The 23,995-nt window shown below is 44.7% G+C and overlaps 28 non-coding genes across 28 annotated transcripts; all 28 read right to left on the bottom strand.

Moving 5' to 3' along the window:
- Positions 1-50: 50 nt before the first annotated feature.
- LOC134119290 (small nucleolar RNA U3) lies at positions 51-266 on the bottom strand. Its single transcript, XR_009950844.1, has one exon. It is a non-coding gene; the product is annotated as a small nucleolar RNA U3 (small nucleolar RNA).
- A 655-nt stretch (positions 267-921) lies between these two features.
- Positions 922-1,137, bottom strand: LOC134119344 (small nucleolar RNA U3). The gene has a single exon (XR_009950898.1). It is a non-coding gene; the product is annotated as a small nucleolar RNA U3 (small nucleolar RNA).
- Positions 1,138-1,792: 655 nt separating this feature from the next.
- Positions 1,793-2,008, bottom strand: LOC134119291 (small nucleolar RNA U3). Its single transcript, XR_009950845.1, has one exon. It is a non-coding gene; the product is annotated as a small nucleolar RNA U3 (small nucleolar RNA).
- A 655-nt stretch (positions 2,009-2,663) lies between these two features.
- Positions 2,664-2,879, bottom strand: LOC134119346 (small nucleolar RNA U3). The gene has a single exon (XR_009950900.1). It is a non-coding gene; the product is annotated as a small nucleolar RNA U3 (small nucleolar RNA).
- A 655-nt stretch (positions 2,880-3,534) lies between these two features.
- Positions 3,535-3,750, bottom strand: LOC134119292 (small nucleolar RNA U3). The gene has a single exon (XR_009950846.1). It is a non-coding gene; the product is annotated as a small nucleolar RNA U3 (small nucleolar RNA).
- Positions 3,751-4,405: 655 nt separating this feature from the next.
- On the bottom strand, positions 4,406-4,621 carry LOC134119273 (small nucleolar RNA U3). The gene has a single exon (XR_009950827.1). It is a non-coding gene; the product is annotated as a small nucleolar RNA U3 (small nucleolar RNA).
- Positions 4,622-5,276: 655 nt separating this feature from the next.
- Positions 5,277-5,492, bottom strand: LOC134119293 (small nucleolar RNA U3). The gene has a single exon (XR_009950847.1). It is a non-coding gene; the product is annotated as a small nucleolar RNA U3 (small nucleolar RNA).
- A 655-nt stretch (positions 5,493-6,147) lies between these two features.
- LOC134119347 (small nucleolar RNA U3) lies at positions 6,148-6,363 on the bottom strand. Its single transcript, XR_009950901.1, has one exon. It is a non-coding gene; the product is annotated as a small nucleolar RNA U3 (small nucleolar RNA).
- A 655-nt stretch (positions 6,364-7,018) lies between these two features.
- Positions 7,019-7,234, bottom strand: LOC134119294 (small nucleolar RNA U3). The gene has a single exon (XR_009950848.1). It is a non-coding gene; the product is annotated as a small nucleolar RNA U3 (small nucleolar RNA).
- Positions 7,235-7,889: 655 nt separating this feature from the next.
- Positions 7,890-8,105, bottom strand: LOC134119318 (small nucleolar RNA U3). Its single transcript, XR_009950872.1, has one exon. It is a non-coding gene; the product is annotated as a small nucleolar RNA U3 (small nucleolar RNA).
- A 655-nt stretch (positions 8,106-8,760) lies between these two features.
- Positions 8,761-8,976, bottom strand: LOC134119295 (small nucleolar RNA U3). Its single transcript, XR_009950849.1, has one exon. It is a non-coding gene; the product is annotated as a small nucleolar RNA U3 (small nucleolar RNA).
- A 655-nt stretch (positions 8,977-9,631) lies between these two features.
- Positions 9,632-9,847, bottom strand: LOC134119274 (small nucleolar RNA U3). Its single transcript, XR_009950828.1, has one exon. It is a non-coding gene; the product is annotated as a small nucleolar RNA U3 (small nucleolar RNA).
- A 655-nt stretch (positions 9,848-10,502) lies between these two features.
- Positions 10,503-10,718, bottom strand: LOC134119296 (small nucleolar RNA U3). The gene has a single exon (XR_009950850.1). It is a non-coding gene; the product is annotated as a small nucleolar RNA U3 (small nucleolar RNA).
- Positions 10,719-11,373: 655 nt separating this feature from the next.
- On the bottom strand, positions 11,374-11,589 carry LOC134119350 (small nucleolar RNA U3). Its single transcript, XR_009950904.1, has one exon. It is a non-coding gene; the product is annotated as a small nucleolar RNA U3 (small nucleolar RNA).
- Positions 11,590-12,242: 653 nt separating this feature from the next.
- Positions 12,243-12,458, bottom strand: LOC134119297 (small nucleolar RNA U3). The gene has a single exon (XR_009950851.1). It is a non-coding gene; the product is annotated as a small nucleolar RNA U3 (small nucleolar RNA).
- Positions 12,459-13,113: 655 nt separating this feature from the next.
- Positions 13,114-13,329, bottom strand: LOC134119338 (small nucleolar RNA U3). Its single transcript, XR_009950892.1, has one exon. It is a non-coding gene; the product is annotated as a small nucleolar RNA U3 (small nucleolar RNA).
- Positions 13,330-13,982: 653 nt separating this feature from the next.
- On the bottom strand, positions 13,983-14,198 carry LOC134119298 (small nucleolar RNA U3). The gene has a single exon (XR_009950852.1). It is a non-coding gene; the product is annotated as a small nucleolar RNA U3 (small nucleolar RNA).
- Positions 14,199-14,853: 655 nt separating this feature from the next.
- Positions 14,854-15,069, bottom strand: LOC134119339 (small nucleolar RNA U3). The gene has a single exon (XR_009950893.1). It is a non-coding gene; the product is annotated as a small nucleolar RNA U3 (small nucleolar RNA).
- A 655-nt stretch (positions 15,070-15,724) lies between these two features.
- On the bottom strand, positions 15,725-15,940 carry LOC134119319 (small nucleolar RNA U3). The gene has a single exon (XR_009950873.1). It is a non-coding gene; the product is annotated as a small nucleolar RNA U3 (small nucleolar RNA).
- Positions 15,941-16,593: 653 nt separating this feature from the next.
- Positions 16,594-16,809, bottom strand: LOC134119336 (small nucleolar RNA U3). Its single transcript, XR_009950890.1, has one exon. It is a non-coding gene; the product is annotated as a small nucleolar RNA U3 (small nucleolar RNA).
- A 655-nt stretch (positions 16,810-17,464) lies between these two features.
- LOC134119340 (small nucleolar RNA U3) lies at positions 17,465-17,680 on the bottom strand. Its single transcript, XR_009950894.1, has one exon. It is a non-coding gene; the product is annotated as a small nucleolar RNA U3 (small nucleolar RNA).
- A 655-nt stretch (positions 17,681-18,335) lies between these two features.
- LOC134119299 (small nucleolar RNA U3) lies at positions 18,336-18,551 on the bottom strand. The gene has a single exon (XR_009950853.1). It is a non-coding gene; the product is annotated as a small nucleolar RNA U3 (small nucleolar RNA).
- Positions 18,552-19,206: 655 nt separating this feature from the next.
- LOC134119301 (small nucleolar RNA U3) lies at positions 19,207-19,422 on the bottom strand. Its single transcript, XR_009950855.1, has one exon. It is a non-coding gene; the product is annotated as a small nucleolar RNA U3 (small nucleolar RNA).
- Positions 19,423-20,077: 655 nt separating this feature from the next.
- Positions 20,078-20,293, bottom strand: LOC134119275 (small nucleolar RNA U3). The gene has a single exon (XR_009950829.1). It is a non-coding gene; the product is annotated as a small nucleolar RNA U3 (small nucleolar RNA).
- A 655-nt stretch (positions 20,294-20,948) lies between these two features.
- LOC134119355 (small nucleolar RNA U3) lies at positions 20,949-21,164 on the bottom strand. The gene has a single exon (XR_009950909.1). It is a non-coding gene; the product is annotated as a small nucleolar RNA U3 (small nucleolar RNA).
- A 655-nt stretch (positions 21,165-21,819) lies between these two features.
- LOC134119302 (small nucleolar RNA U3) lies at positions 21,820-22,035 on the bottom strand. The gene has a single exon (XR_009950856.1). It is a non-coding gene; the product is annotated as a small nucleolar RNA U3 (small nucleolar RNA).
- A 653-nt stretch (positions 22,036-22,688) lies between these two features.
- On the bottom strand, positions 22,689-22,904 carry LOC134119303 (small nucleolar RNA U3). The gene has a single exon (XR_009950857.1). It is a non-coding gene; the product is annotated as a small nucleolar RNA U3 (small nucleolar RNA).
- A 655-nt stretch (positions 22,905-23,559) lies between these two features.
- On the bottom strand, positions 23,560-23,775 carry LOC134119304 (small nucleolar RNA U3). The gene has a single exon (XR_009950858.1). It is a non-coding gene; the product is annotated as a small nucleolar RNA U3 (small nucleolar RNA).
- Positions 23,776-23,995: the final 220 nt, after the last annotated feature.

Below are 23,995 nucleotides of genomic sequence, written 5' to 3' on the forward strand. Positions count from 1 at the left end.
AAGTCGAATTATTGGGGTTATATATAAAAGTCTGTTGAGATAGTCTGATAACCACTCGGTCCATATTTCCCACCTCTTTACTCCACTAGGAATTAAAGAGCGGTCATCAATGGCAGAAAGCTTGTGAACTGATTCACTTCTCTGTGCCCGCTTCACGCCCAGTGGGAAATATCACATTTCATCATCGTGGATAGCGAGGCCATACCATTTTGAAACACACTTCTCAAGTCGGAAACTATAGAAATGATCCCTGAAAGTATAGTCTTAGTTTGCTTGAGGGTGAAAAGGGAATTTGACTTTCAAAAAAACAACTATCACCGATGGTTCTCCTTTTGTTACCACCAGAGTATGTTCCTTTGGTGCTGAGGCAGACTGTGAGGCGCTGGACAGAGGCAAACGAAGCCATGCAGGACTTCTTGGATTGATGGACTGCTATCCGCAGTGTGGACCTCTTGGGAGGTTATCCACAGCATTCCGGAATGCCTTACGGAATAACATTTGATTCTGTGAAAATGCCACCGTTCCAATCTGGACTGTACACTACTTCACCAACAACAAGCCAACGGTCACCAGTGAACTCAAAGGTCTTCTCAATGAGAAGAAAAAAGGCTTCAACTGCAGGGACAGGGGTATATTCGGGTAATCAGCGTGACTTGAAGGACAAGCTCAGGGATTGCTAGGACACCAAATTCCAAGAGAACAATGTGAGGGAGGTGTGAACCGGGTGAGCAGATAACTGGTTTCCAGGCTCGAGGGAGATGACTATTGGGCTTCCTGCGAAGGGTCAATGCGGAAAGGTGTCACAAAATCCCCCTTTGAACTGAAACACAGTAAAATATATCGGATAATTCAGCCATTCTATCAACTAATCAAGTCGAATTTTTGGGGTTATATATAAAAGTCTGTTGACATAGTCTGATGACCACTCGGTCCATATTTCCCACCTCTTTACTCCACTAGGAATTAAAGAGCGGTTATCAATGGCAGAAAGCTTGTGAACTAATTCACTTCTCTGTGCCCGCTTCACGCCCAGTGGGAAATATCACATTTCATCATCGTGGATAGCGAGGCCATACCATTTTGAAACACACTTCTCAAGTCGGAAACTATAGAAATGATCCCTGAAAGTATAGTCTTAGTTTGCTTGAGGGTGAAAACGGAATTTGACTTTAAAAAAAACAACTATCACCGATGGTTCTACTTTTGTTACCACCAGAGTATGTTCCTTTGGTGCTGAGGCAGACTGTGAGGCGCTGGACAGAGGCAAACGAAGCCATGCAGGACTTCTTGGATTGATGGACTGCTATCCGCAGTGTGGACCTCTTGGGAGGTTATCCACAGCATTCCGGAATGCCTTACGGAATAACATTTGATTCTGTGAAAATGCCACCGTTCCAATCTGGACTGTACACTACTTCACCAACAACAAGCCAACGGTCACCAGTGAACTCAAAGGTCTTCTCAATGAGAAGAAAAAAGGCTTCAACTGCAGGGACAGGGGTATATTCGGGTAATCAGCGTGACTTGAAGGACAAGCTCAGGGATTGCTAGGACACCAAATTCCAAGAGAACAATGTGAGGGAGGTGTGAACCGGGTGAGCAGATAACTGGTTTCCAGGCTCGAGGGAGATGACTATTGGGCTTCCTGCCAAGGGCCAATGCGGAAAGGTGTCACAAAATCCCCCTTTGAACTGAAACACAGTAAAATATATCAGATAATTCAGCCATTCTATCAACTAATCAAGTCGAATTATTGGGGTTATATATAAAAGTCTGTTGAGATAGTCTGATAACCACTCGGTCCATATTTCCCACCTCTTTACTCCACTAGGAATTAAAGAGCGGTCATCAATGGCAGAAAGCTTGTGAACTGATTCACTTCTCTGTGCCCGCTTCACGCCCAGTGGGAAATATCACATTTCATCATCGTGGATAGCGAGGCCATACCATTTTGAAACACACTTCTCAAGTCGGAAACTATAGAAATGATCCCTGAAAGTATAGTCTTAGTTTGCTTGAGGGTGAAAAGGGAATTTGACTTTCAAAAAAACAACTATCACCGATGGTTCTCCTTTTGTTACCACCAGAGTATGTTCCTTTGGTGCTGAGGCAGACTGTGAGGCGCTGGACAGAGGCAAACGAAGCCATGCAGGACTTCTTGGATTGATGGACTGCTATCCGCAGTGTGGACCTCTTGGGAGGTTATCCACAGCATTCCGGAATGCCTTACGGAATAACATTTGATTCTGTGAAAATGCCACCGTTCCAATCTGGACTGTACACTACTTCACCAACAACAAGCCAACGGTCACCAGTGAACTCAAAGGTCTTCTCAATGAGAAGAAAAAAGGCTTCAACTGCAGGGACAGGGGTATATTCGGGTAATCAGCGTGACTTGAAGGACAAGCTCAGGGATTGCTAGGACACCAAATTCCAAGAGAACAATGTGAGGGAGGTGTGAACCGGGTGAGCAGATAACTGGTTTCCAGGCTCGAGGGAGATGACTATTGGGCTTCCTGCGAAGGGTCAATGCGGAAAGGTGTCACAAAATCCCCCTTTGAACTGAAACACAGTAAAATATATCGGATAATTCAGCCATTCTATCAACTAATCAAGTCGAATTTTTGGGGTTATATATAAAAGTCTGTTGACATAGTCTGATGACCACTCGGTCCATATTTCCCACCTCTTTACTCCACTAGGAATTAAAGAGCGGTTATCAATGGCAGAAAGCTTGTGAACTAATTCACTTCTCTGTGCCCGCTTCACGCCCAGTGGGAAATATCACATTTCATCATCGTGGATAGCGAGGCCATACCATTTTGAAACACACTTCTCAAGTCGGAAACTATAGAAATGATCCCTGAAAGTATAGTCTTAGTTTGCTTGAGGGTGAAAACGGAATTTGACTTTCAAAAAAACAACTATCACCGATGGTTCTCCTTTTGTTACCACCAGAGTATGTTCCTTTGGTGCTGAGGCAGACTGTGAGGCGCTGGACAGAGGCAAACGAAGCCATGCAGGACTTCTTGGATTGATGGACTGCTATCCGCAGTGTGGACCTCTTGGGAGGTTATCCACAGCATTCCGGAATGCCTTACGGAATAACATTTGATTCTGTGAAAATGCCACCGTTCCAATCTGGACTGTACACTACTTCACCAACAACAAGCCAACGGTCACCAGTGAACTCAAAGGTCTTCTCAATGAGAAGAAAAAAGGCTTCAACTGCAGGGACAGGGGTATATTCGGGTAATCAGCGTGACTTGAAGGACAAGCTCAGGGATTGCTAGGACACCAAATTCCAAGAGAACAATGTGAGGGAGGTGTGAACCGGGTGAGCAGATAACTGGTTTCCAGGCTCGAGGGAGATGACTATTGGGCTTCCTGCCAAGGGCCAATGCGGAAAGGTGTCACAAAATCCCCCTTTGAACTGAAACACAGTAAAATATATCAGATAATTCAGCCATTCTATCAACTAATCAAGTCGAATTATTGGGGTTATATATAAAAGTCTGTTGAGATAGTCTGATAACCACTCGGTCCATATTTCCCACCTCTTTACTCCACTAGGAATTAAAGAGCGGTCATCAATGGCAGAAAGCTTGTGAACTGATTCACTTCTCTGTGCCCGCTTCACGCCCAGTGGGAAATATCACATTTCATCATCGTGGATAGCGAGGCCATACCATTTTGAAACACACTTCTCAAGTCGGAAACTATAGAAATGATCCCTGAAAGTATAGTCTTAGTTTGCTTGAGGGTGAAAAGGGAATTTGACTTTCAAAAAAACAACTATCACCGATGGTTCTCCTTTTGTTACCACCAGAGTATGTTCCTTTGGTGCTGAGGCAGACTGTGAGGCGCTGGACAGAGGCAAACGAAGCCATGCAGGACTTCTTGGATTGATGGACTGCTATCCGCAGTGTGGACCTCTTGGGAGGTTATCCACAGCATTCCGGAATGCCTTACGGAATAACATTTGATTCTGTGAAAATGCCACCGTTCCAATCTGGACTGTACACTACTTCACCAACAACAAGCCAACGGTCACCAGTGAACTCAAAGGTCTTCTCAATGAGAAGAAAAAAGGCTTCAACTGCAGGGACAGGGGTATATTCGGGTAATCAGCGTGACTTGAAGGACAAGCTCAGGGATTGCTAGGACACCAAATTCCAAGAGAACAATGTGAGGGAGGTGTGAACCGGGTGAGCAGATAACTGGTTTCCAGGCTCGAGGGAGATGACTATTGGGCTTCCTGCGAAGGGTCAATGCGGAAAGGTGTCACAAAATCCCCCTTTGAACTGAAACACAGTAAAATATATCGGATAATTCAGCCATTCTATCAACTAATCAAGTCGAATTATTGGGGTTATATATAAAAGTCTGTTGAGATAGTCTTATAACCACTCGGTCCATATTTCCCACCTCTTTACTCCACTAGGAATTAAAGAGCGGTCATCAATGGCAGAAAGCTTGTGAACTAATTCACTTCTCTGTGCCCGCTTCACGCCCAGTGGGAAATATCACATTTCATCATCGTGGATAGCGAGGCCATACCATTTTGAAACACACTTCTCAAGTCGGAAACTATAGAAATGATCCCTGAAAGTATAGTCTTAGTTTGCTTGAGGGTGAAAACGGAATTTGACTTTAAAAAAAACAACTATCACCGATGGTTCTCCTTTTGTTACCACCAGAGTATGTTCCTTTGGTGCTGAGGCAGACTGTGAGGCGCTGGACAGAGGCAAACGAAGCCATGCAGGACTTCTTGGATTGATGGACTGCTATCCGCAGTGTGGACCTCTTGGGAGGTTATCCACAGCATTCCGGAATGCCTTACGGAATAACATTTGATTCTGTGAAAATGCCACCGTTCCAATCTGGACTGTACACTACTTCACCAACAACAAGCCAACGGTCACCAGTGAACTCAAAGGTCTTCTCAATGAGAAGAAAAAAGGCTTCAACTGCAGGGACAGGGGTATATTCGGGTAATCAGCGTGACTTGAAGGACAAGCTCAGGGATTGCTAGGACACCAAATTCCAAGAGAACAATGTGAGGGAGGTGTGAACCGGGTGAGCAGATAACTGGTTTCCAGGCTCGAGGGAGATGACTATTGGGCTTCCTGCCAAGGGCCAATGCGGAAAGGTGTCACAAAATCCCCCTTTGAACTGAAACACAGTAAAATATATCAGATAATTCAGCCATTCTATCAACTAATCAAGTCGAATTATTGGGGTTATATATAAAAGTCTGTTGAGATAGTCTGATAACCACTCGGTCCATATTTCCCACCTCTTTACTCCACTAGGAATTAAAGAGCGGTCATCAATGGCAGAAAGCTTGTGAACTGATTCACTTCTCTGTGCCCGCTTCACGCCCAGTGGGAAATATCACATTTCATCATCGTGGATAGCGAGGCCATACCATTTTGAAACACACTTCTCAAGTCGGAAACTATAGAAATGATCCCTGAAAGTATAGTCTTAGTTTGCTTGAGGGTGAAAAGGGAATTTGACTTTCAAAAAAACAACTATCACCGATGGTTCTCCTTTTGTTACCACCAGAGTATGTTCCTTTGGTGCTGAGGCAGACTGTGAGGCGCTGGACAGAGGCAAACGAAGCCATGCAGGACTTCTTGGATTGATGGACTGCTATCCGCAGTGTGGACCTCTTGGGAGGTTATCCACAGCATTCCGGAATGCCTTACGGAATAACATTTGATTCTGTGAAAATGCCACCGTTCCAATCTGGACTGTACACTACTTCACCAACAACAAGCCAACGGTCACCAGTGAACTCAAAGGTCTTCTCAATGAGAAGAAAAAAGGCTTCAACTGCAGGGACAGGGGTATATTCGGGTAATCAGCGTGACTTGAAGGACAAGCTCAGGGATTGCTAGGACACCAAATTCCAAGAGAACAATGTGAGGGAGGTGTGAACCGGGTGAGCAGATAACTGGTTTCCAGGCTCGAGGGAGATGACTATTGGGCTTCCTGCGAAGGGTCAATGCGGAAAGGTGTCACAAAATCCCCCTTTGAACTGAAACACAGTAAAATATATCGGATAATTCAGCCATTCTATCAACTAATCAAGTCGAATTTTTGGGGTTATATATAAAAGTCTGTTGACATAGTCTGATGACCACTCGGTCCATATTTCCCACCTCTTTACTCCACTAGGAATTAAAGAGCGGTTATCAATGGCAGAAAGCTTGTGAACTAATTCACTTCTCTGTGCCCGCTTCACGCCCAGTGGGAAATATCACATTTCATCATCGTGGATAGCGAGGCCATACCATTTTGAAACACACTTCTCAAGTCGGAAACTATAGAAATGATCCCTGAAAGTATAGTCTTAGTTTGCTTGAGGGTGAAAACGGAATTTGACTTTCAAAAAAACAACTATCACCGATGGTTCTCCTTTTGTTACCACCAGAGTATGTTCCTTTGGTGCTGAGGCAGACTGTGAGGCGCTGGACAGAGGCAAACGAAGCCATGCAGGACTTCTTGGATTGATGGACTGCTATCCGCAGTGTGGACCTCTTGGGAGGTTATCCACAGCATTCCGGAATGCCTTACGGAATAACATTTGATTCTGTGAAAATGCCACCGTTCCAATCTGGACTGTACACTACTTCACCAACAACAAGCCAACGGTCACCAGTGAACTCAAAGGTCTTCTCAATGAGAAGAAAAAAGGCTTCAACTGCAGGGACAGGGGTATATTCGGGTAATCAGCGTGACTTGAAGGACAAGCTCAGGGATTGCTAGGACACCAAATTCCAAGAGAACAATGTGAGGGAGGTGTGAACCGGGTGAGCAGATAACTGGTTTCCAGGCTCGAGGGAGATGACTATTGGGCTTCCTGCCAAGGGCCAATGCGGAAAGGTGTCACAAAATCCCCCTTTGAACTGAAACACAGTAAAATATATCAGATAATTCAGCCATTCTATCAACTAATCAAGTCGAATTATTGGGGTTATATATAAAAGTCTGTTGAGATAGTCTGATAACCACTCGGTCCATATTTCCCACCTCTTTACTCCACTAGGAATTAAAGAGCGGTCATCAATGGCAGAAAGCTTGTGAACTGATTCACTTCTCTGTGCCCGCTTCACGCCCAGTGGGAAATATCACATTTCATCATCGTGGATAGCGAGGCCATACCATTTTGAAACACACTTCTCAAGTCGGAAACTATAGAAATGATCCCTGAAAGTATAGTCTTAGTTTGCTTGAGGGTGAAAAGGGAATTTGACTTTCAAAAAAACAACTATCACCGATGGTTCTCCTTTTGTTACCACCAGAGTATGTTCCTTTGGTGCTGAGGCAGACTGTGAGGCGCTGGACAGAGGCAAACGAAGCCATGCAGGACTTCTTGGATTGATGGACTGCTATCCGCAGTGTGGACCTCTTGGGAGGTTATCCACAGCATTCCGGAATGCCTTACGGAATAACATTTGATTCTGTGAAAATGCCACCGTTCCAATCTGGACTGTACACTACTTCACCAACAACAAGCCAACGGTCACCAGTGAACTCAAAGGTCTTCTCAATGAGAAGAAAAAAGGCTTCAACTGCAGGGACAGGGGTATATTCGGGTAATCAGCGTGACTTGAAGGACAAGCTCAGGGATTGCTAGGACACCAAATTCCAAGAGAACAATGTGAGGGAGGTGTGAACCGGGTGAGCAGATAACTGGTTTCCAGGCTCGAGGGAGATGACTATTGGGCTTCCTGCGAAGGGTCAATGCGGAAAGGTGTCACAAAATCCCCCTTTGAACTGAAACACAGTAAAATATATCGGATAATTCAGCCATTCTATCAACTAATCAAGTCGAATTATTGGGGTTATATATAAAAGTCTGTTGAGATAGTCTTATAACCACTCGGTCCATATTTCCCACCTCTTTACTCCACTAGGAATTAAAGAGCGGTCATCAATGGCAGAAAGCTTGTGAACTAATTCACTTCTCTGTGCCCGCTTCACGCCCAGTGGGAAATATCACATTACATCATCGTGGATAGCGAGGCCATACCATTTTGAAACACACTTCTCAAGTCGGAAACTATAGAAATGATCCCTGAAAGTATAGTCTTAGTTTGCTTGAGGGTGAAAACGGAATTTGACTTTAAAAAAAACAACTATCACCGATGGTTCTCCTTTTGTTACCACCAGAGTATGTTCCTTTGGTGCTGAGGCAGACTGTGAGGCGCTGGACAGAGGCAAACGAAGCCATGCAGGACTTCTTGGATTGATGGACTGCTATCCGCAGTGTGGACCTCTTGGGAGGTTATCCACAGCATTCCGGAATGCCTTACGGAATAACATTTGATTCTGTGAAAATGCCACCGTTCCAATCTGGACTGTACACTACTTCACCAACAACAAGCCAACGGTCACCAGTGAACTCAAAGGTCTTCTCAATGAGAAGAAAAAAGGCTTCAACTGCAGGGACAGGGGTATATTCGGGTAATCAGCGTGACTTGAAGGACAAGCTCAGGGATTGCTAGGACACCAAATTCCAAGAGAACAATGTGAGGGAGGTGTGAACCGGGTGAGCAGATAACTGGTTTCCAGGCTCGAGGGAGATGACTATTGGGCTTCCTGCCAAGGGCCAATGCGGAAAGGTGTCACAAAATCCCCCTTTGAACTGAAACACAGTAAAATATATCAGATAATTCAGCCATTCTATCAACTAATCAAGTCGAATTATTGGGGTTATATATAAAAGTCTGTTGAGATAGTCTGATAACCACTCGGTCCATATTTCCCACCTCTTTACTCCACTAGGAATTAAAGAGCGGTCATCAATGGCAGAAAGCTTGTGAACTGATTCACTTCTCTGTGCCCGCTTCACGCCCAGTGGGAAATATCACATTTCATCATCGTGGATAGCGAGGCCATACCATTTTGAAACACACTTCTCAAGTCGGAAACTATAGAAATGATCCCTGAAAGTATAGTCTTAGTTTGCTTGAGGGTGAAAAGGGAATTTGACTTTCAAAAAAACAACTATCACCGATGGTTCTCCTTTTGTTACCACCAGAGTATGTTCCTTTGGTGCTGAGGCAGACTGTGAGGCGCTGGACAGAGGCAAACGAAGCCATGCAGGACTTCTTGGATTGATGGACTGCTATCCGCAGTGTGGACCTCTTGGGAGGTTATCCACAGCATTCCGGAATGCCTTACGGAATAACATTTGATTCTGTGAAAATGCCACCGTTCCAATCTGGACTGTACACTACTTCACCAACAACAAGCCAACGGTCACCAGTGAACTCAAAGGTCTTCTCAATGAGAAGAAAAAAGGCTTCAACTGCAGGGACAGGGGTATATTCGGGTAATCAGCGTGACTTGAAGGACAAGCTCAGGGATTGCTAGGACACCAAATTCCAAGAGAACAATGTGAGGGAGGTGTGAACCGGGTGAGCAGATAACTGGTTTCCAGGCTCGAGGGAGATGACTATTGGGCTTCCTGCGAAGGGTCAATGCGGAAAGGTGTCACAAAATCCCCCTTTGAACTGAAACACAGTAAAATATATCGGATAATTCAGCCATTCTATCAACTAATCAAGTCGAATTTTTGGGGTTATATATAAAAGTCTGTTGACATAGTCTGATGACCACTCGGTCCATATTTCCCACCTCTTTACTCCACTAGGAATTAAAGAGCGGTCATCAATGGCAGAAAGCTTGTGAACTAATTCACTTCTCTGTGCCCGCTTCACGCCCAGTGGGAAATATCACATTTCATCATCGTGGATAGCGAGGCCATACCATTTTGAAACACACTTCTCAAGTCGGAAACTATAGAAATGATCCCTGAAAGTATAGTCTTAGTTTGCTTGAGGGTGAAAACGGAATTTGACTTTCAAAAAAACAACTATCACCGATGGTTCTCCTTTTGTTACCACCAGAGTATGTTCCTTTGGTGCTGAGGCAGACTGTGAGGCGCTGGACAGAGGCAAACGAAGCCATGCAGGACTTCTTGGATTGATGGACTGCTATCCGCAGTGTGGACCTCTTGGGAGGTTATCCACAGCATTCCGGAATGCCTTACGGAATAACATTTGATTCTGTGAAAATGCCACCGTTCCAATCTGGACTGTACACTACTTCACCAACAACAAGCCAACGGTCACCAGTGAACTCAAAGGTCTTCTCAATGAGAAGAAAAAAGGCTTCAACTGCAGGGACAGGGGTATATTCGGGTAATCAGCGTGACTTGAAGGACAAGCTCAGGGATTGCTAGGACACCAAATTCCAAGAGAACAATGTGAGGGAGGTGTGAACCGGGTGAGCAGATAACTGGTTTCCAGGCTCGAGGGAGATGACTATTGGGCTTCCTGCCAAGGGCCAATGCGGAAAGGTGTCACAAAATCCCCCTTTGAACTGAAACACAGTAAAATATATCAGATAATTCAGCCATTCTATCAACTAATCAAGTCGAATTATTGGGGTTATATATAAAAGTCTGTTGAGATAGTCTGATAACCACTCGGTCCATATTTCCCACCTCTTTACTCCACTAGGAATTAAAGAGCGGTCATCAATGGCAGAAAGCTTGTGAACTGATTCACTTCTCTGTGCCCGCTTCACGCCCAGTGGGAAATATCACATTTCATCATCGTGGATAGCGAGGCCATACCATTTTGAAACACACTTCTCAAGTCGGAAACTATAGAAATGATCCCTGAAAGTATAGTCTTAGTTTGCTTGAGGGTGAAAAGGGAATTTGACTTTCAAAAAAACAACTATCACCGATGGTTCTCCTTTTGTTACCACCAGAGTATGTTCCTTTGGTGCTGAGGCAGACTGTGAGGCGCTGGACAAAGGCAAACGAAGCCATGCAGGACTTCTTGGATTGATGGACTGCTATCCGCAGTGTGGACCTCTTGGGAGGTTATCCACAGCATTCCGGAATGCCTTACGGAATAACATTTGATTCTGTGAAAATGCCACCGTTCCAATCTGGACTGTACACTACTTCACCAACAACAAGCCAACGGTCACCAGTGAACTCAAAGGTCTTCTCAATGAGAAGAAAAAAGGCTTCAACTGCAGGGACAGGGGTATATTCGGGTAATCAGCGTGACTTGAAGGACAAGCTCAGGGATTGCTAGGACACCAAATTCCAAGAGAACAATGTGAGGGAGGTGTGAACCGGGTGAGCAGATAACTGGTTTCCAGGCTCGAGGGAGATGACTATTGGGCTTCCTGCGAAGGGTCAATGCGGAAAGGTGTCACAAAATCCCCCTTTGAACTGAAACACAGTAAAATATATCGGATAATTCAGCCATTCTATCAACTAATCAAGTCGAATTATTGGGGTTATATATAAAAGTCTGTTGAGATAGTCTTATAACCACTTGGTCCATATTTCCCACCTCTTTACTCCACTAGGAATTAAAGAGCGGTCATCAATAGCAGAAAGCTTGTGAATTGATTCACTTCTCTGTGCCCGCTTCACGCCCAGTGGGAAATATCACATTTCATCATCGTGGATAGCGAGGCCATACCATTTTGAAACACACTTCTCAAGTCGGAAACTATAGAAATGATCCCTGAAAGTATAGTCTTAGTTTGCTTGAGGGTGAAAAGGGAATTTGACTTTCAAAAAAACAACTATCACCGATGGTTCTCCTTTTGTTACCACCAGAGTATGTTCCTTTGGTGCTGAGGCAGACTGTGAGGCGCTGGACAGAGGCAAACGAAGCCATGCAGGACTTCTTGGATTGATGGACTGCTATCCGCAGTGTGGACCTCTTGGGAGGTTATCCACAGCATTCCGGAATGCCTTACGGAATAACATTTGATTCTGTGAAAATGCCACCGTTCCAATCTGGACTGTACACTACTTCACCAACAACAAGCCAACGGTCACCAGTGAACTCAAAGGTCTTCTCAATGAGAAGAAAAAAGGCTTCAACTGCAGGGACAGGGGTATATTCGGGTAATCAGCGTGACTTGAAGGACAAGCTCAGGGATTGCTAGGACACCAAATTCCAAGAGAACAATGTGAGGGAGGTGTGAACCGGGTGAGCAGATAACTGGTTTCCAGGCTCGAGGGAGATGACTATTGGGCTTCCTGCCAAGGGTCAATGCGGAAAGGTGTCACAAAATCCCCCTTTGAACTGAAACACAGTAAAATATATCAGATAATTCAGCCATTCTATCAACTAATCAAGTCGAATTATTGGGGTTATATATAAAAGTCTGTTGACAGTCTGATAACCACTCGGTCCATATTTCCCACCTCTTTACTCCACTAGGAATTAAAGAGCGGTCATCAATGGCAGAAAGCTTGTGAACTGATTCACTTCTCTGTGCCCGCTTCACGCCCAGTGGGAAATATCACATTTCATCATCGTGGATAGCGAGGCCATACCATTTTGAAACACACTTCTCAAGTCGGAAACTATAGAAATGATCCCTGAAAGTATAGTCTTAGTTTGCTTGAGGGTGAAAACGGAATTTGACTTTAAAAAAAACAACTATCACCGATGGTTCTCCTTTTGTTACCACCAGAGTATGTTCCTTTGGTGCTGAGGCAGACTGTGAGGCGCTGGACAGAGGCAAACGAAGCCATGCAGGACTTCTTGGATTGATGGACTGCTATCTGCAGTGTGGACCTATTGGGAGGTTATCCACAGCATTCCGGAATGCCTTACGGAATAACATTTGATTCTGTAAAAATGCCACCGTTCCAATCTGGACTGTACACTACTTCACCAACAACAAGCCAACGGTCACCAGTGAACTCAAAGGTCTTCTCAATGAGAAGAAAAAAGGCTTCAACTGCAGGGACAGGGGTATATTCGGGTAATCAGCGTGACTTGAAGGACAAGCTCAGGGATTGCTAGGACACCAAATTCCAAGAGAACAATGTGAGGGAGGTGTGAACCGGGTGAGCAGATAACTGGTTTCCAGGCTCGAGGGAGATGACTATTGGGCTTCCTGCGAAGGGTCAATGCGGAAAGGTGTCACAAAATCCCCCTTTGAACTGAAACACAGTAAAAGATATCGGATAATTCAGCCATTCTATCAACTAATCAAGTCGAATTTTTGGGGTTATATATAAAAGTCTGTTGACGTAGTCTGATAACCACTCGGTCCATATTTCCCACCTCTTTACTCCACTAGGAATTAAAGAGCGGTCATCAATGGCAGAAAGCTTGTGAACTGATTCACTTCTCTGTGCCCGCTTCACGCCCAGTGGGAAATATCACATTTCATCATCGTGGATAGCGAGGCCATACCATTTTGAAACACACTTCTCAAGTCGGAAACTATAGAAATGATCCCTGAAAGTAAAGTCTTAGTTTGCTTGAGGGTGAAAACGGAATTTGACTTTCAAAAAAACAACTATCACCGATGGTTCTCCTTTTGTTACCACCAGAGTATGTTCCTTTGGTGCTGAGGCAGACTGTGAGGCGCTGGACAGAGGCAAACGAAGCCATGCAGGACTTCTTGGATTGATGGACTGCTATCTGCAGTGTGGACCTCTTGGGAGGTTATCCACAGCATTCCGGAATGCCTTACGGAATAACATTTGATTCTGTAAAAATGCCACCGTTCCAATCTGGACTGTACACTACTTCACCAACAACAAGCCAACGGTCACCAGTGAACTCAAAGGTCTTCTCAATGAGAAGAAAAAAGGCTTCAACTGCAGGGACAGGGGTATATTCGGGTAATCAGCGTGACTTGAAGGACAAGCTCAGGGATTGCTAGGACACCAAATTCCAAGAGAACAATGTGAGGGAGGTGTGAACCGGGTGAGCAGATAACTGGTTTCCAGGCTCGAGGGAGATGACTATTGGGCTTCCTGCGAAGGGTCAATGCGGAAAGGTGTCACAAAATCCCCCTTTGAACTGAAACACAGTAAAATATATTGGATAATTCAGCCATTCTATCAACTAATCAAGTCGAATTTTTGGGGTTATATATAAAAGTCTGTTGACAGTCTGATAACCACTCGGTCCATATTTCCCACCTCTTTACTCCACTAGGAATTAAAGAGCGGTCATCAATGGCAGAAAGCTTGTGAACTGATTCACTTCTCTGTGCCCGCTTCACGCCCAGTGGGAAATATCACATTTCATCATCGTGGATAGCGAGGCCATACCATTTTGAAACACACTTCTCAAGTCGGAAACTATAGAAATGATCCCTGAAAGTATAGTCTTAGTTTGCTTGAGGGTGAAAACGGAATTTGACTTTCAAAAAAACAACTATCACCGATGGTTCTCCTTTTGTTACCACCAGAGTATGTTCCTTTGGTGCTGAGGCAGACTGTGAGGCGCTGGACAGAGGCAAACGAAGCCATGCAGGACTTCTTGGATTGATGGACTGCTATCTGCAGTGTGGACCTATTGGGAGGTTATCCACAGCATTCCGGAATGCCTTACAGAATAACATTTGATTCTGTAAAAATGCCACCGTTCCAATCTGGACTGTACACTACTTCACCAACAACAAGCCAACGGTCACCAGTGAACTCAAAGGTCTTCTCAATGAGAAGAAAAAAGGCTTCAACTGCAGGGACAGGGGTATATTCGGGTAATCAGCGTGACTTGAAGGACAAGCTCAGGGATTGCTAGGACACCAAATTCCAAGAGAACAATGTGAGGGAGGTGTGAACCGGGTGAGCAGATAACTGGTTTCCAGGCTCGAGGGAGATGACTATTGGGCTTCCTGCGAAGGGTCAATGCGGAAAGGTGTCACAAAATCCCCCTTTGAACTGAAACACAGTAAAAGATATCGGATAATTCAGCCATTCTATCAACTAATCAAGTCGAATTTTTGGGGTTATATATAAAAGTCTGTTGACGTAGTCTGATAACCACTCGGTCCATATTTCCCACCTCTTTACTCCACTAGGAATTAAAGAGCGGTCATCAATGGCAGAAAGCTTGTGAACTGATTCACTTCTCTGTGCCCGCTTCACGCCCAGTGGGAAATATCACATTTCATCATCGTGGATAGCGAGGCCATACCATTTTGAAACACACTTCTCAAGTCGGAAACTATAGAAATGATCCCTGAAAGTAAAGTCTTAGTTTGCTTGAGGGTGAAAACGGAATTTGACTTTCAAAAAAACAACTATCACCGATGGTTCTCCTTTTGTTACCACCAGAGTATGTTCCTTTGGTGCTGAGGCAGACTGTGAGGCGCTGGACAGAGGCAAACGAAGCCATGCAGGACTTGTTGGATTGATGGACTGCTATCTGCAGTGTGGACCTCTTGGGAGGTTATCCACAGCATTCCGGAATGCCTTACGGAATAACATTTGATTCTGTAAAAATGCCACCGTTCCAATCTGGACTGTACACTACTTCACCAACAACAAGCCAACGGTCACCAGTGAACTCAAAGGTCTTCTCAATGAGAAGAAAAAAGGCTTCAACTGCAGGGACAGGGGTATATTCGGGTAATCAGCGTGACTTGAAGGACAAGCTCAGGGATTGCTAGGACACCAAATTCCAAGAGAACAATGTGAGGGAGGTGTGAACCGGGTGAGCAGATAACTGGTTTCCAGGCTCGAGGGAGATGACTATTGGGCTTCCTGCGAAGGGTCAATGCGGAAAGGTGTCACAAAATCCCCCTTTGAACTGAAACACAGTAAAATATATCGGATAATTCAGCCATTCTATCAACTAATCAAGTCAAATTTTTGGGGTTATATATAAAAGTCAGTTGACGTAGTCTGATAACCACTCGGTCCATATTTCCCACCTCTTTACTCCACTAGGAATTAAAGAGCGGTCATCAATGGCAGAAAGCTTGTGAACTGATTCACTTCTCTGTGCCCGCTTCACGCCCAGTAGGAAATATCACATTTCATCATCGTGGATAGCGAGGCCATACCATTTTGAAACACACTTCTCAAGTCGGAAACTATAGAAATGATCCCTGAAAGTATAGTCTTAGTTTGCTTGAGGGTGAAAACGGAATTTGACTTTCAAAAAAACAACTATCACCGATGGTTCTCCTTTTGTTACCACCAGAGTATGTTCCTTTGGTGCTGAGGCAGACTGTGAGGCGCTGGACAGAGGCAAACGAAGCCATGCAGTACTTCTTGGATTGATGGAATGCTATCCGCAGTGTGGACCTCTTGGGAGGTTATCCACAGCATTCCGCAATGCCTTACGGAATAACATTTGATTCTGTGAAAATGCCACCGTTCCAATCTGGACTGTACACTACTTCACCAACAACAAGCCAACGGTCACCAGTGAACTCAAAGGTCTTCTCAATGAGAAGAAAAAAGGCTTCAACTGCAGGGACAGGGGTATATTCGGGTAATCAGCGTGACTTGAAGGACAAGCTCAGGGATTGCTAGGACACCAAATTCCAAGAGAACAATGTGAGGGAGGTGTGAACCGGGTGAGCAGATAACTGGTTTCCAGGCTCGAGGGAGATGACTATTGGGCTTCCTGCGAAGGGTCAATGCGGAAAGGTGTCACAAAATCCCCCTTTGAACTGAAACACAGTAAAATATATCGGATAATTCAGCCATTCTATCAACTAATCAAGTCGAATTTTTGGGGTTATATATAAAAGTCTGTTGACAGTCTGATAACCACTCGGTCCATATTTCCCACCTCTTTACTCCACTAGGAATTAAAGAGCGGTCATCAATGGCAGAAAGCTTGTGAACTGATTCACTTCTCTGTGCCCGCTTCACGCCCAGTGGGAAATATCACATTTTATCATCGTGGATAGCGAGGCCATACCATTTTGAAACACACTTCTCAAGTCGGAAACTATAGAAATGATCCCTGAAAGTATAGTCTTAGTTTGCTTGAGGGTGAAAACGGAATTTGACTTTCAAAAAAACAACTATCACCGATGGTTCTCCTTTTGTTACCACCAGAGTATGTTCCTTTGGTGCTGAGGCAGACTGTGAGGCGCTGGACAGAGGCAAACGAAGCCATGCAGGACTTCTTGGATTGATGGACTGCTATCTGCAGTGTGGACCTATTGGGAGGTTATCCACAGCATTCCGGAATGCCTTACGGAATAACATTTGATTCTGTAAAAATGCCACCGTTCCAATCTGGACTGTACACTACTTCACCAACAACAAGCCAACGGTCACCAGTGAACTCAAAGGTCTTCTCAATGAGAAGAAAAAAGGCTTCAACTGCAGGGACAGGGGTATATTCGGGTAATCAGCGTGACTTGAAGGACAAGCTCAGGGATTGCTAGGACACCAAATTCCAAGAGAACAATGTGAGGGAGGTGTGAACCGGGTGAGCAGATAACTGGTTTCCAGGCTCGAGGGAGATGACTATTGGGCTTCCTGCGAAGGGTCAATGCGGAAAGGTGTCACAAAATCCCCCTTTGAACTGAAACACAGTAAAAGATATCGGATAATTCAGCCATTCTATCAACTAATCAAGTCGAATTTTTGGGGTTATATATAAAAGTCTGTTGACGTAGTCTGATAACCACTCGGTCCATATTTCCCACCTCTTTACTCCACTAGGAATTAAAGAGCGGTCATCAATGGCAGAAAGCTTGTGAACTGATTCACTTCTCTGTGCCCGCTTCACGCCCAGTGGGAAATATCACATTTCATCATCGTGGATAGCGAGGCCATACCATTTTGAAACACACTTCTCAAGTCGGAAACTATAGAAATGATCCCTGAAAGTAAAGTCTTAGTTTGCTTGAGGGTGAAAACGGAATTTGACTTTCAAAAAAACAACTATCACCGATGGTTCTCCTTTTGTTACCACCAGAGTATGTTCCTTTGGTGCTGAGGCAGACTGTGAGGCGCTGGACAGAGGCAAACGAAGCCATGCAGGACTTGTTGGATTGATGGACTGCTATCTGCAGTGTGGACCTCTTGGGAGGTTATCCACAGCATTCCGGAATGCCTTACGGAATAACATTTGATTCTGTAAAAATGCCACCGTTCCAATCTGGACTGTACACTACTTCACCAACAACAAGCCAACGGTCACCAGTGAACTCAAAGGTCTTCTCAATGAGAAGAAAAAAGGCTTCAACTGCAGGGACAGGGGTATATTCGGGTAATCAGCGTGACTTGAAGGACAAGCTCAGGGATTGCTAGGACACCAAATTCCAAGAGAACAATGTGAGGGAGGTGTGAACCGGGTGAGCAGATAACTGGTTTCCAGGCTCGAGGGAGATGACTATTGGGCTTCCTGCGAAGGGTCAATGCGGAAAGGTGTCACAAAATCCCCCTTTGAACTGAAACACAGTAAAATATATCGGATAATTCAGCCATTCTATCAACTAATCAAGTCAAATTTTTGGGGTTATATATAAAAGTCAGTTGACGTAGTCTGATAACCACTCGGTCCATATTTCCCACCTCTTTACTCCACTAGGAATTAAAGAGCGGTCATCAATGGCAGAAAGCTTGTGAACTGATTCACTTCTCTGTGCCCGCTTCACGCCCAGTGGGAAATATCACATTTCATCATCGTGGATAGCGAGGCCATACCATTTTGAAACACACTTCTCAAGTCGGAAACTATAGAAATGATCCCTGAAAGTATAGTCTTAGTTTGCTTGAGGGTGAAAACGGAATTTGACTTTCAAAAAAACAACTATCACCGATGGTTCTCCTTTTGTTACCACCAGAGTATGTTCCTTTGGTGCTGAGGCAGACTGTGAGGCGCTGGACAGAGGCAAACGAAGCCATGCAGTACTTCTTGGATTGATGGAATGCTATCCGCAGTGTGGACCTCTTGGGAGGTTATCCACAGCATTCCGCAATGCCTTACGGAATAACATTTGATTCTGTGAAAATGCCACCGTTCCAATCTGGACTGTACACTACTTCACCAACAACAAGCCAACGGTCACCAGTGAACTCAAAGGTCTTCTCAATGAGAAGAAAAAAGGCTTCAACTGCAGGGACAGGGGTATATTCGGGTAATCAGCGTGACTTGAAGGACAAGCTCAGGGATTGCTAGGACACCAAATTCCAAGAGAACAATGTGAGGGAGGTGTGAACCGGGTGAGCAGATAACTGGTTTCCAGGCTCGAGGGAGATGACTATTGGGCTTCCTGCGAAGGGTCAATGCGGAAAGGTGTCACAAAATCCCCCTTTGAACTGAAACACAGTAAAAGATATCGGATAATTCAGCCATTCTATCAACTAATCAAGTCGAATTTTTGGGGTTATATATAAAAGTCTGTTGACGTAGTCTGATAACCACTCGGTCCATATTTCCCACCTCTTTACTCCACTAGGAATTAAAGAGCGGTCATCAATGGCAGAAAGCTTGTGAACTGATTCACTTCTCTGTGCCCGCTTCACGCCCAGTGGGAAATATCACATTTCATCATCGTGGATAGCGAGGCCATACCATTTTGAAACACACTTCTCAAGTCGGAAACTATAGAAATGATCCCTGAAAGTATAGTCTTAGTTTGCTTGAGGGTGAAAAGGGAATTTGACTTTCAAAAAAACAACTATCACCGATGGTTCTCCTTTTGTTACCACCAGAGTATGTTCCTTTGGTGCTGAGGCAGACTGTGAGGCGCTGGACAGAGGCAAACGAAGCCATGCAGGACTTCTTGGATTGATGGACTGCTATCCGCAGTGTGGACCTCTTGGGAGGTTATCCACAGCATTCCGGAATGCCTTACGGAATAACATTTGATTCTGTGAAAATGCCACCGTTCCAATCTGGACTGTACACTACTTCACCAACAACAAGCCAACGGTCACCAGTGAACTCAAAGGTCTTCTCAATGAGAAGAAAAAAGGCTTCAACTGCAGGGACAGGGGTATATTCGGGTAATCAGCGTGACTTGAAGGACAAGCTCAGGGATTGCTAGGACACCAAATTCCAAGAGAACAATGTGAGGGAGGTGTGAACCGGGTGAGCAGATAACTGGTTTCCAGGCTCGAGGGAGATGACTATTGGGCTTCCTGCGAAGGGTCAATGCGGAAAGGTGTCACAAAATCCCCCTTTGAACTGAAACACAGTAAAATATATCGGATAATTCAGCCATTCTATCAACTAATCAAGTCGAATTATTGGGGTTATATATAAAAGTCTGTTGAGATAGTCTTATAACCACTCGGTCCATATTTCCCACCTCTTTACTCCACTAGGAATTAAAGAGCGGTCATCAATGGCAGAAAGCTTGTGAATTGATTCACTTCTCTGTGCCCGCTTCACGCCCAGTGGGAAATATCACATTTCATCATCGTGGATAGCGAGGCCATACCATTTTGAAACACACTTCTCAAGTCGGAAACTATAGAAATGATCCCTGAAAGTATAGTCTTAGTTTGCTTGAGGGTGAAAACGGAATTTGACTTTAAAAAAAACAACTATCACCGATGGTTCTCCTTTTGTTACCACCAGAGTATGTTCCTTTGGTGCTGAGGCAGACTGTGAGGCGCTGGACAGAGGCAAACGAAGCCATGCAGGACTTCTTGGATTGATGGACTGCTATCCGCAGTGTGGACCTCTTGGGAGGTTATCCACAGCATTCCGGAATGCCTTACGGAATAACATTTGATTCTGTGAAAATGCCACCGTTCCAATCTGGACTGTACACTACTTCACCAACAACAAGCCAACGGTCACCAGTGAACTCAAAGGTCTTCTCAATGAGAAGAAAAAAGGCTTCAACTGCAGGGACAGGGGTATATTCGGGTAATCAGCGTGACTTGAAGGACAAGCTCAGGGATTGCTAGGACACCAAATTCCAAGAGAACAATGTGAGGGAGGTGTGAACCGGGTGAGCAGATAACTGGTTTCCAGGCTCGAGGGAGATGACTATTGGGCTTCCTGCGAAGGGTCAATGCGGAAAGGTGTCACAAAATCCCCCTTTGAACTGAAACACAGTAAAATATATCGGATAATTCAGCCATTCTATCAACTAATCAAGTCAAATTTTTGGGGTTATATATAAAAGTCAGTTGACGTAGTCTGATAACGACTCGGTCCATATTTCCCACCTCTTTACTCCACTAGGAATTAAAGAGCGGTCATCAATGGCAGAAAGCTTGTGAACTGATTCACTTCTCTGTGCCCGCTTCACGCCCAGTGGGAAATATCACATTTCATCATCGTGGATAGCGAGGCCATACCATTTTGAAACACACTTCTCAAGTCGGAAACTATAGAAATGATCCCTGAAAGTATAGTCTTAGTTTGCTTGAGGGTGAAAACGGAATTTGACTTTCAAAAAAACAACTATCACCGATGGTTCTCCTTTTGTTACCACCAGAGTATGTTCCTTTGGTGCTGAGGCAGACTGTGAGGCGCTGGACAGAGGCAAACGAAGCCATGCAGGACTTGTTGGATTGATGGACTGCTATCTGCAGTGTGGACCTCTTGGGAGGTTATCCACAGCATTCCGGAATGCCTTACGGAATAACATTTGATTCTGTAAAAATGCCACCGTTCCAATCTGGACTGTACACTACTTCACCAACAACAAGCCAACGGTCACCAGTGAACTCAAAGGTCTTCTCAATGAGAAGAAAAAAGGCTTCAACTGCAGGGACAGGGGTATATTCGGGTAATCAGCGTGACTTGAAGGACAAGCTCAGGGATTGCTAGGACACCAAATTCCAAGAGAACAATGTGAGGGAGGTGTGAACCGGGTGAGCAGATAACTGGTTTCCAGGCTCGAGGGAGATGACTATTGGGCTTCCTGCGAAGGGTCAATGCGGAAAGGTGTCACAAAATCCCCCTTTGAACTGAAACACAGTAAAAGATATCGGATAATTCAGCCATTCTATCAACTAATCAAGTCGAATTTTTGGGGTTATATATAAAAGTCTGTTGACGTAGTCTGATAACCACTCGGTCCATATTTCCCACCTCTTTACTCCACTAGGAATTAAAGAGCGGTCATCAATGGCAGAAAGCTTGTGAACTGATTCACTTCTCTGTGCCCGCTTCACGCCCAGTGGGAAATATCACATTTCATCATCGTGGATAGCGAGGCCATACCATTTTGAAACACACTTCTCAAGTCGGAAACTATAGAAATGATCCCTGAAAGTATAGTCTTAGTTTGCTTGAGGGTGAAAACGGAATTTGACTTTCAAAAAAACAACTATCACCGATGGTTCTCCTTTTGTTACCACCAGAGTATGTTCCTTTGGTGCTGAGGCAGACTGTGAGGCGCTGGACAGAGGCAAACGAAGCCATGCAGTACTTCTTGGATTGATGGAATGCTATCCGCAGTGTGGACCTCTTGGGAGGTTATCCACAGCATTCCGCAATGCCTTACGGAATAACATTTGATTCTGTGAAAATGCCACCGTTCCAATCTGGACTGTACACTACTTCACCAACAACAAGCCAACGGTCACCAGTGAACTCAAAGGTCTTCTCAATGAGAAGAAAAAAGGCTTCAACTGCAGGGACAGGGGTATATTCGGGTAATCAGCGTGACTTGAAGGACAAGCTCAGGGATTGCTAGGACACCAAATTCCAAGAGAACAATGTGAGGGAGGTGTGAACCGGGTGAGCAGATAACTGGTTTCCAGGCTCGAGGGAGATGACTATTGGGCTTCCTGCGAAGGGTCAATGCGGAAAGGTGTCACAAAATCCCCCTTTGAACTGAAACACAGTAAAATATATCGGATAATTCAGCCATTCTATCAACTAATCAAGTCGAATTTTTGGGGTTATATATAAAAGTCTGTTGACAGTCTGATAACCACTCGGTCCATATTTCCCACCTCTTTACTCCACTAGGAATTAAAGAGCGGTCATCAATGGCAGAAAGCTTGTGAACTGATTCACTTCTCTGTGCCCGCTTCACGCCCAGTGGGAAATATCACATTTCATCATCGTGGATAGCGAGGCCATACCATTTTGAAACACACTTCTCAAGTCGGAAACTATAGAAATGATCCCTGAAAGTATAGTCTTAGTTTGCTTGAGGGTGAAAACGGAATTTGACTTTCAAAAAAACAACTATCACCGATGGTTCTCCTTTTGTTACCACCAGAGTATGTTCCTTTGGTGCTGAGGCAGACTGTGAGGCGCTGGACAGAGGCAAACGAAGCCATGCAGGACTTCTTGGATTGATGGACTGCTATCTGCAGTGTGGACCTATTGGGAGGTTATCCACAGCATTCCGGAATGCCTTACGGAATAACATTTGATTCTGTAAAAATGCCACCGTTCCAATCTGGACTGTACACTACTTCACCAACAACAAGCCAACGGTCACCAGTGAACTCAAAGGTCTTCTCAATGAGAAGAAAAAAGGCTTCAACTGCAGGGACAGGGGTATATTCGGGTAATCAGCGTGACTTGAAGGACAAGCTCAGGGATTGCTAGGACACCAAATTCCAAGAGAACAATGTGAGGGAGGTGTGAACCGGGTGAGCAGATAACTGGTTTCCAGGCTCGAGGGAGATGACTATTGGGCTTCCTGCGAAGGGTCAATGCGGAAAGGTGTCACAAAATCCCCCTTTGAACTGAAACACAGTAAAAGATATCGGATAATTCAGCCATTCTATCAACTAATCAAGTCGAATTTTTGGGGTTATATATAAAAGTCTGTTGACGTAGTCTGATAACCACTCGGTCCATATTTCCCACCTCTTTACTCCACTAGGAATTAAAGAGCGGTCATCAATGGCAGAAAGCTTGTGAACTGATTCACTTCTCTGTGCCCGCTTCACGCCCAGTGGGAAATATCACATTTCATCATCGTGGATAGCGAGGCCATACCATTTTGAAACACACTTCTCAAGTCGGAAACTATAGAAATGATCCCTGAAAGTATAGTCTTAGTTTGCTTGAGGGTGAAAAGGGAATTTGACTTTCAAAAAAACAACTATCACCGATGGTTCTCCTTTTGTTACCACCAGAGTATGTTCCTTTGGTGCTGAGGCAGACTGTGAGGCGCTGGACAGAGGCAAACGAAGCCATGCAGGACTTCTTGGATTGATGGACTGCTATCCGCAGTGTGGACCTCTTGGGAGGTTATCCACAGCATTCCGGAATGCCTT

This window comes from Pungitius pungitius, unplaced genomic scaffold, assembly GCF_949316345.1.
Source record: "Pungitius pungitius unplaced genomic scaffold, fPunPun2.1 scaffold_24, whole genome shotgun sequence".
Taxonomy (NCBI): domain Eukaryota; kingdom Metazoa; phylum Chordata; class Actinopteri; order Perciformes; family Gasterosteidae; genus Pungitius; species Pungitius pungitius.